The following is a 10,529-nucleotide window of genomic DNA, read 5'->3' as shown; positions in this document are numbered from 1 at the left end:
CATAATTACTACCTCACTTCATTGTCTCCAACTTTTCTAGTTTTTATTTGTTAGCCAAACCTCATATCAAACCGAAATCCAATCTATCCATAATGTAGGTATGATAAAGTACCTAATTGTCGTCATTATTAAAAAGCACACCAATAGCCACCTAACGACGCTTTTATCAACTCGGCGTATTTCTTGTCCTAAGGAAGATTACAGATTCATCGTTTTCATGTCCTCGGTAGTATAGTGGTCAGTATCCCCGCCTGTCACGCGGGAGACCGGGGTTCGATTCCCCGCCGGGGAGAATTTTTTTCCCAACTTGTACACAAATCGAATTCCTGTAGGGGGTTCTATTTTCTTATTTACGTCGCACGATAATTTTTCTTTCCAAACCCTCAACTCTTCTCTTCGCACTCCAGCACTTACATCTTAGAGAACCAGTAACAGCACGCGCTAAATTAAATTCAGGTTCTTCTAGTAAAAGGTGAGTTTTTAAGTACCCATTCGGAAATATATTATCCATGTGGTTATATTATTGGCATCACTCTTATCCAATTGTTCTATACTGCTTCCAATGGATATCAAAACTCTTCAACTCACATGTCTATAAGCATTCACAGTTGAACTTCCTCGTGTTGTTCTCATAATTGGTCAATCAAGGTATTCTACCTTTTTCAAAGGTAGGTTTTGGAATTTCCACAGCGATTATTTATCTCTTAGCATCGCGGAAACCTATTTCTTTCTTCGGAAATTCAGATTGCATCCATGCTGTTAACAAACCCAATGCCTTCCATCCTCTACCTCGCTTTCCCAGCATTCTCCCTTCTATCACGGCCTTCAATATACCACTACCTTTCAATATTCCTTCCATCCACTTCCTCGGCTTTTTTTGGATTTCCCCCTGTGTATTCATCTCTTCACTCACCCCATTTAAAATCACAGCTTCCGCCTTTGCTAATTTTTTTTCACTCAGTACCCGTCATCAATACTCTTCTTTCTGCAAATCCTCTCTTGCTAACGCTATGCCTCTCCTAATATACCTGTATAACATCACATGTATAATGACGTACAGTTTTAATATATAGCTTGATTTATTAACGAGTACCATGCGCCTGTGCGGCTTATTTCGGTTGCATATGTTATCCATATACTATATATCATGGAATCGTATTTGCGGCGATTGCCGCGTAGGATAAGGTATCCTTGTTCTTTAAGGCACACAGTTTACTACGAAATCAATGATACTATCGCGTCTTGATCGGCCTCCAAGACGTAGAATGAATGACAAAGATATCACCTATATTAAACGTGTCCTCGGTAGTGTAGTGGTCAGCATCCCCGCCTGTCACGCGGGAGACCGAGGTTCGATTTCCCGTCGCGGAGAATATTTTTGTGCCAGCTTCAAATCCCCTTCATTACGTCTCATTTCTCATATTATTTTTTACACCCACTTTTCATGAATACATCGAATTTTATTCAACAGCGTTCTGTATTCGGCTCCCGTTCTTAAAATCTCTTTGTTCCTCCTCCTTTCCCTCCATTTTTTTAATTTTTTCCCACACCCACACTTTGAACACCTTCAATTGACCCTTTTTCTTCTACCTGAAAGACTAGATTTTTTGAACCATACAGAACTAAGAGCCATATTAAAGTTTTCACTTATTTTTTCATTACATCTTAACTTATGGCGCCTGTCATCAACGGTAAACGCTTCTTTACCTAATGTGATTCTTCTTTTAGCATCATCGCCACCCTCATTCAAAACACTACCCTAATAAACAACTATTTAACACGTCAATTTTATGCCCTCCCTGAACTTTAATGTTTAGCTTAGCCTCCCAAATTCTTGAGAATCTCATTACCGCAGTTTTCTTATGAAAATCCTCTTCGCGTAACTCTCATTCTGATTCCATAAAGGCCTAAAGCAATTGTTAAAACCTTTGGCTGACTGGCTAACTAATGCTTGTTCATCCGTAAATATGAGTTGAAGAGTTCATCGCCATCGCCTCCAGGACTTCCAATTTTTCAATACGAGCTATTCCCTCCGTATTTATTTTGAAATAAACATATGAAAATTAACATCCCCACCTATCACCGCTCATCCTACCACTCAATTCACCATCCACCCTTGTGTAACCCGAGATAAGTCCAGGTTTCCGATAAGCCGTCTCTATGTCTTGTCTACTCATATTTTCTCCAGAATTTTCTTTGATTACTTCGTTGCAATGCAAAAGCAATTTGAAAAATAGCTGACCTACTTCGTGAAGCATTGGAAATGTGCGTTTTTTTTATGAATTCCGCATCTGCAATTAATCTACATCGGCATTTTACCATGGAATCCTTATGAATATCGTGAGGGTTGGTGGTAGGGGATCTTTCACATCGGACTTCAAATTTCCATTGCAGAATTCAGCAAATATGAAACAATATTGTCAGATGACGTTAAACCTTACCTTTTACAACATTTATGCGTACCTTGGTTTTGTTTTAATTGCGGATTAAAGTATGGTAGCATGAGAATTATTTCAAATAAATATTAAGGGCTGTTTCCCTGATTTTATCATACTCTAACGATGAAAAATTAATGAGGGACCCTAAGAATTCCATCCGTTTCAGACCACGACATTCCAGTGTCTTTCTGAAAGCCATATTGTCACTTGAATCGTTTACTCGTGTGTGTGTGTGTGTGTATATATATATATATATATATATATATATATATATATATATATATATATATATATATATATATATATATATATTTTTTTTTTTTTTAAGGTAATCTACCGGTTAAGGTAGGTTTTTGGATGGACACAACTAACCACCAAACAGATATTTTATTACTCCTAACAAAACACAAAATCCATCATCCTACTCTATATCAGGTCCCTCTTCATCTCTGAGTACTTTCTTCCTCCCTTCATCCCGTCCAACATTCCTATCCTGTTCCTTCCCTTTCCTCTTTTGCCCAACATTCTACCCTCTATCACAGTCTTCAACATCCCACTGCCGGTCAACACCCCCTTCATCCACTTTTCCTGCCTCCATAGGATTGCTCCCAACAAACCCCTCTCTTCGCCCACCATACCAAGTACTTCCTCATTTGTTTTCTTCTCTGTCCATTTCACCTTCTCCATTCTTCTCCACACCCACATTTCAAAAGCCTCCAATCTACGTCTATCCTCCTGCTTCAATGACCACGTTTCCGCACCGTACATAGCTACGCTCCATATCAAAGTTTTTACGAGTCTTTTCTTAACATCCTTACTCAAAGTCCCTGTCATCAACTCCCTCCTCCTTGTGAAAGCCTCTTTGCCTAGCGCAATTCTTCTCCTTACGTCCCTACTACTTTGACCGTGTTGGTCCAAAACACTACCGAGATACGTAAACTGTTCTACCTGCTCTAGTTTTTGCCCTCCTATTTTAATGTTAAGCTTGGCCTTTTTCTTTCTAGAAAATCGCATAACCTTTGTTTTATTAATATTGATTCTCATCCCATACCTGTCGCACTGAATTTCCAATTCACTCAGCAATGCTTGCAGCCCCTTGGCTGACTGACAAACTAAAGCTTGGTCATCAGCAAACCTAACTGATTTTACGAATTCCCCGCCCACTTTCATTCCTACCTCGAGTTCTTCCCATGCCTCTTTGATCATTTCCTCTGCATACAGGTTGAACAGCAACGGTGATAATGGGCAACCCTGCCTTACACCCCTTCCTAACACTGCCCATCCTGACTCCCCGTTTCCCACCCGCACCTGAGCAGTCTGAGACATGTACAGGTTGCGGATTAGCCTCCTTTCCCTCCAATCTATTCCTATTTTCTGCAGAATACTCATTAGTTTTTCCCAATTCACTCTATCAAACGCTTTTTCGAAATCTACGAAACAGGCAAATACCTCCTGGTTGTGTTCTATATTCCTCTCGATTAATAATCTCATTACTGCAATGGCATCACGCGTACCTCTCCCCTTCCTAAACCCAAACTGATCATCCCCTAAGTAATCATTTGCCCTACTCTCTATCCTTTTGTTTATGATCCCGAGAACAACTTTAGCTGCGTGGGATATCAAACTAATTGTCCTATAGTCCTCACATGACGTGGCCTTTACCTTTTTCGGAATAGGAACTAAAACTGATCTCACAAAGTCTTCTGGCCAGATTCCCTCCTCATAAATACTACGGATCAGCCCATATAGCCTCTTCCTCCCACATTTTCCTAAGCATTTTAAAAGTTCCCCGGGAATGTTATCTACCCCCACGGCCTTATTTAGTTTCATCTCCCTTAATGCCCTTTCTATCTCATTGTCTAGTATGCCTGGGCCTAAGCTGTCTTCCTCTACGTCATTTTCTTTTTCAATATCTAACTTTGTTGGTCTGAGTTCTTTACTATACAGTTCTTCTATATGCTCCTTCCATCTCTCTTGGATCTTTCCTGTGTCAACTATTATGTTACCCGCCTTATCTCTAACTGTTAGTATAGATCTTCCTTTCTTACTTCCCGATAACGATTTAACTTTGCTGTACAGCGCACCGATTTCACCCTTCCCCTGCAGACTTTCCATATCCTCGCACTGCGTCTTCCACCATGCTTCTTTTGCTTTATTTGTTGCCCGCCTCAATTTATTGTTCAATTCTTTGTACTTCATTTTGCCTAATCCTGTATTTATATTCTTCCATTTTCGCCGCTCATCCATTTTTGTAATCATCTCATCCGTGATCCATGGTTTCCTAGTCCTTTTAGCGTTAACGGTTCCAATAGTGTCTTTTGCGGCTTTAGACAACCCTTTCTTGATCATTTCCCATTTTTCTTCGATAGTACTTAGCCCTTTACCATCCTCCATGATTTTCTCTACCGCCTGTTTGTATTCCTTCCTTTTCAACCCATTTAATGCTTCTACATTCCATTTTCTAACTCGCCGCCCCTGCCTTATCTTTTTGAAACGTACGCTACATTTCATAACAACTAAATTGTGGTCTGAGTCCGCATCCGCTCCCGGGAAGCTGTGGGAATTAATCACACTGTTCCTAAACCTGTGTTTAACCAGGATATAATCTAGCTGATATCTTCCTGAGTCACCTGGCATTTTCCATGTATACCTGCGTCTTTTGTGGTGTCTAAACCAAGTGTTGGTGATGACTAACCCCTGTCTCCTGCAGAACTCAACTGCTTTCTCCCCGCGGTCATTCCTCGTGCCTAAACCGTAGTCCCCCACCTCATCACCATCTCTTCCTTCGCCTACCGTCGCATTCAAATCCCCCATCACTATCAAATGTTTCCCCGCAGGAACACACGCGATCATGTCCTCTAACTGATCGTATATCCTATCGACCTCTTCTTCCTTATGGTTGCTCGGTGGCATGTATACCTGAATAATAACTAAGTTCGTCGGTTCTGCTTTTATCTCCACTAGTAGTATTCTATCCGTTACCTGCTCTATGTTGACTACGCTTCTTCCTACCTCTTCATTTAATACTATGGCAACCCCTCGTTGGCTCTCGTCCCCACCGCTGTATATTATTCTATACTTATCACTCCAGTAATCCCCGCTATCTTTCCATCTCACCTCGCATAGACCTAAAATATCTATATTTCCCCTTTCCATCTCTCGCTTAACATTCTCAAATTTCCCTGTCCTCATCATTGTCCTAACATTCCACGTTCCTATTCTAACTAATTTGGTCTTCTTCTCCTGCGTCTTCTGTCCTGCTGCTGCTGGTTTTCCCTTGCAAGGGTTTCGTGGGATGACGACCGCGGAAGCCTTGCCTCCCCCGCTGCCGGGCACGACACACGGCCGATTGGGCCGGGCCCCGTGGTTGCCAGGACTCAAAATATCTCTATTGTCCATCATATTTTTCTAGGGAATGATAATTGAGGTGGTTTCCCGTTGCCTTCCTCAATAGTGTTTTTAACGTGACACCATCACTTACTGGCCGCCCCACTGGGGTCAGACGCCATTGCAGCCGCCTCACTGAGGAACAGACGCCGCGTGGACTACCTTTCGTCTGGCTCCTAACCTTCGACCTATCTGGCATGGGTGACCCTACCAGGAGCAATTTTTATTACTCCCGCCAGCACAGCTGCAGGGGTCATCGGAACGCACAAGCCCTTCCACCACGTCAAGGTTGTAGTCCGGGGAGGGGATATATATATATATATATATATATATATATATATATATATATATATATATATATATATATATATATATATATATTTACCATTTCCTTTACTTCTTAAGTCTATATTTACGCATTGACTGAGGTCTAATTCTGATCATATCTTACCAGAGGTTCAAATTTTACCTAATTGTCAATAGAGTTTCTCGCCGTCAGTTCTTAGATCACCCAATTTTTTCTTGTTATTTGGGAACCAATGGAAAGATGTGGTTGAGCTTCAAATCACGGACACTCGCCGTTTAGTGCACAGAAACAACCTGATCACCCGTTATCCTCACCTGTGTGGAGAAAACGGGTGATCATCGAAATTCATCGCCAGCTCAGTGAAACATGCGACGATGATTTTATAGTTAATTAAAAATTGGCAATTTTCCACAAATTAAAATGTATTAATGCGACCGGTTTCAATGTAACTACATCATCGTCAGGTAACAGTCATCACTCGCAGTCCAGCATATATACTGGACTCCTAGTGATGGCTGTTACTTTCGCATTAATAAATTTCAATTAGTGGAAAATTGCAAATTTTTATTAATTATGATATTCCACCATATCACGCTTGAAATGTCTCTTTTTATTTTTTTAGATGGTTTTATAGACGTGGAAATGTTCGTTCAAGGTTGCGCCAGTTATAAGAAGACCGAACAGACCGAAGGCCACGTGTAATCGAAACTCAAGAAGCCTCTGCCGGGGACCAGTTGGTTTTGCCATTGGACAAAAGAAACCCTTAAGAAGCTTTCTCTGTTGCCATAAAATCATGGCTGGGACATTGCGAAAATGTGAACGTGTCCACAAGAAGATCATGTTGAGAAATAAGAATCAAACTTTCCGTTTAAAGTATTTTTTTAGAAAAAAATACGAGTCATTAGAACTTGAGAGAATCTAGAACAACACAGCGTGCGCCACTAATGTTTTTGCGATGGAAATCCGCCGCTCTCACTAAATACTTTATGTTAATCGTCCGCATTTGTCAGGTTATTTTTCCGAGCTAACATAGGTTTTACTTGTTTTTTAGAAATGCGTTTCCCATGCAGAGTCATAATGCTTGAACCGCTTACATTTATCTTCAGTTATACCTGAGGTTTCAAAGCTTTTTTGCAAGACTCTATACTATATTACAGAATATACAAGTTTTGCATAAAAAGTATCGGTGGTAATTTTTTCCTAATGGTTGCGTGGAGGGCTAAAGTCAAACCGTCGGTTAGGTATGCGCATGATCGCAAATCACATAGATTCCATTTCGTCCGTAATCCATGGTTTTCTTATCCGTTTACTATTAACAGTTCCCATAGTTTATTTTGAGGCGTTCGATATCCCTTTTTTATGTATTCCTATTTTTCTTCGATAGTACTCAGCTCTTTTCCCTCATCCATGATTTTCTCTACAGCCTGCTGATACTCCTGCCTTGTCAATCCCTTTAATGCTTCTACATTCCATTTCCTAACCCGCCGCCCCTGCCTTATCTTTTTGAAACGGACGCTACATTTCATAACAACTAAATTGTGGTCTGAGTCCGCATCCGCTCCCGGGAAGCTGTGCGAATTTTTCACACTGTTCCTAAACCTGTGTCTAACCAGAATGTAATCTAGCTGATACCTTTCTGAGTCACCTGACATTTCCCATGTATACCTGCGTCTTTTGTGGTGTCTAAACCAAGTGTTGGTGATGACTAGCCCCTGTCTCCTACAGAACTCAACTACTTTCTCCCCGCGGTCATTCCTCGTGCCCAAACCGTAGTCCCCCACCTCGTCACCATCTCTTCCTTCGCCTACCGTCGCATTCCAATCCCCCATCACTATCAAATGTTTCCGTGCAGGAACACACGCGATTATGTCCTCTAACTGTTCGTACTATACCTTATCTACTTCTCCCTCCTTATGATTACTCGGTGGCATGTATACCTGAACAATGACCAAGTTGGTTGGGAACTACATCTACATCTACATAATATCCCGCAAGCCGCTGCAAGGGCGTATGGCGGGAGGTGTTAGGTCACCAACCGTTGGGCTTTTACTTCTAATAATGATATTTGAACCGCTTACTTTCTCTACGTTTGCCACGCTTCTCCCTACATCTTTTTTCGATATTATTGCCACTCTTCGCCGGCTCTCCTATCATCTGTATATTACGCTGTCACTATTTCTCCAATAACTTACGCTATCATTCTAACTCACCTCATACAACCCTAAAACATAGTCGTTCTTACCAGTCACCGTTATTCATTACTTTCCTCCCGTATATCAGGCTTAACATTACGTAATCTCTTCGTTAAGAGCTTGGACATAAAATTCCTAGAAGAACCTACTTCACCGGAAGGCTCACGCCGCGACGCATATGAAAATGTGTGCATTTTTGGATAGGATAGTATAACAACAACCTCATGAGGTCGTTTAACGTCAAAAACCAGGCCTTAACCAAATAAATGTTGTCTAGAATAAGGTAATGCTTGTACCTCAAGTCGCTATCTCAATATTGTGTGGTTATGTTGGTTGCGATAGAAGATCTTCATAGCGCTCGATGGATAAGGAAAAAGCTATTACTATTCTTCAAGTATCCCGATATGGATCCCAAGGTAATGCAATTCTTAGCCCTACCTGGGATCATTTAAGTCGGGTCGCAAAATCCGTACCTGCAAACTTGTCTTCGCAAGAAAATCTCATTATGGTTAGCGACGGCGCGCCAACGCGTAAAAGAAGATACGTGATCGTCCCCCGTGTCCAAGCAATGCTTTATTAACTTTTGCGCAGCCGTGTACCGCCTTAAAAAATCGTATCGCGTATATTGCCGCCCCTCGGTTCAGACTTACAAGGCGCGATAACACCGGCAAATGAGTATACGTGGGCGCGAATAACAAAGGGGCTTCCCTTGCGTACGTGGTCTAATGCGGATGGATTTGGAGAGTCCCTGGAGGCGACAGGAGACAGTGGGATGGGGCACAGGGAGCATGGAATGGGGGAAGAGGGGTGGGGGGAGTGTGGGAGAAAATCGCAAAGGCAAATTAACGAACTGAATGCATTTGGCACGACGTCTCCAGGGGAGAACGCAGCGAACCGAATTAGAATGGGGTCGCGGAAGAGGAAGGAAATGACCTCAATTCAAGAACCCGAAGTGGCGAGCGACACAGGATTGGGCGGGAGAGAAGCTACTTCCCGGGGAGGGAGGGACAAATCAACGGCTCAACCACGGAGGGCACGAGGGCGTGCGGGGCTCCGAATAAAATCGACAGAGCCAGGCTTTAATTTGTGGGAATCCCTTTTATAAAAAATGAATAAATCTGGTCCTCATTTTTTAAATTTTTTCTCGAGGCAATCCCTACATTATTATAACAGGCACACGGCTTTTTGGAGAATGGTGTGAATTTTAGGTCGATGAAAAATAAAATCCTGCCTCTCGTGTATCCTTTGTAGATGGGATAAAAATATTTCCTCTCGCGGAAGAAGAAAAAGCACGGTCTTCCAATTACAGAAAAAATGTGAGTGGGACAGAGTAACCGATAGCAAGAAGAAATTAAAATGTATGCATGGATATAAGGAAGGGATGACGATACCAAGTATACGCGAATATGCTGGAGCCATTAGATCGAATCAAATGAATATTCATATGCACGGATCTCGACTGGTAACTAATCGTTCTGAACAGACAATATAAGAATTAATACTGATTTATAGGAAATAAAAACACCCTGCTATTCCGCAGAAGGCTGAGTGGAATAGCGGAATGTTTTCCTTTCCGACCCACATATATTGGCGGAGTTCTACAAAATTATAAGTTCATTGGCATTAAGAGCGAAAATAATGAAAATTAGTTGTTCGTAATGTGCCTGTTGATTGGGTGACGAGCATAGCCGGTCGTGTTGAATTAATAAAAAAATTGCTGTAATTTCACACCGTTTTAATTCTAATTCATTATCATAGGGAAATTCCCTTTATTAAGGTCTTTCAACGTTTGTTTTAACCCATTAGAGAGTTGTTTTTCAATGATACTCTAAAAAAATCATTTGCCTACAGATTTCACGTTCCCAGCGGTGACGTAAAGAATGCCGCCATTCAATCAACACAAATAATGCTGCCGACAAATCATCCACAACGTCATGATTATGAATGCTTTCGTGTTGATACATGAAGGTTCCATTCTGATTCTGGAGGACCACTTTGACCTGACCACGCCTCCAGGTTTGGCGGCAAAACTGTCGCCAACAAAACCTATGCGACAGAAACAACCTGAATATTAACACTAGCCTCTACTTAAGTTAAATAAGTGGGGAAGTAAAAAAGGGGCTGGAAGGCGACAACTATCAGATTATTTTTATCACGATGGGTGATAATTAGCGCGAATATACGCATTTAAATGCATCAAATTTC

The 10,529-nt window shown here is 41.5% G+C and overlaps 1 non-coding gene across 1 annotated transcript; it reads left to right on the top strand.

Annotated features, from left to right (window-relative positions):
• The first annotated feature begins 220 nt into the window (after positions 1 to 220).
• TRNAD-GUC (transfer RNA aspartic acid (anticodon GUC)) lies at positions 221 to 292 on the top strand. Its single transcript has one exon. It is a non-coding gene; the product is annotated as a tRNA-Asp (tRNA).
• Positions 293 to 10,529: the final 10,237 nt, after the last annotated feature.

The sequence above is a fragment of the Hetaerina americana genome, unplaced genomic scaffold (assembly GCF_022747635.1).
Source record: "Hetaerina americana unplaced genomic scaffold, ioHetAmer1.1.p SCAF_19, whole genome shotgun sequence".
In the NCBI taxonomy this organism is placed as follows: domain Eukaryota; kingdom Metazoa; phylum Arthropoda; class Insecta; order Odonata; family Calopterygidae; genus Hetaerina; species Hetaerina americana.
This window is presented reverse-complemented; position numbering and strand designations above follow the sequence as displayed.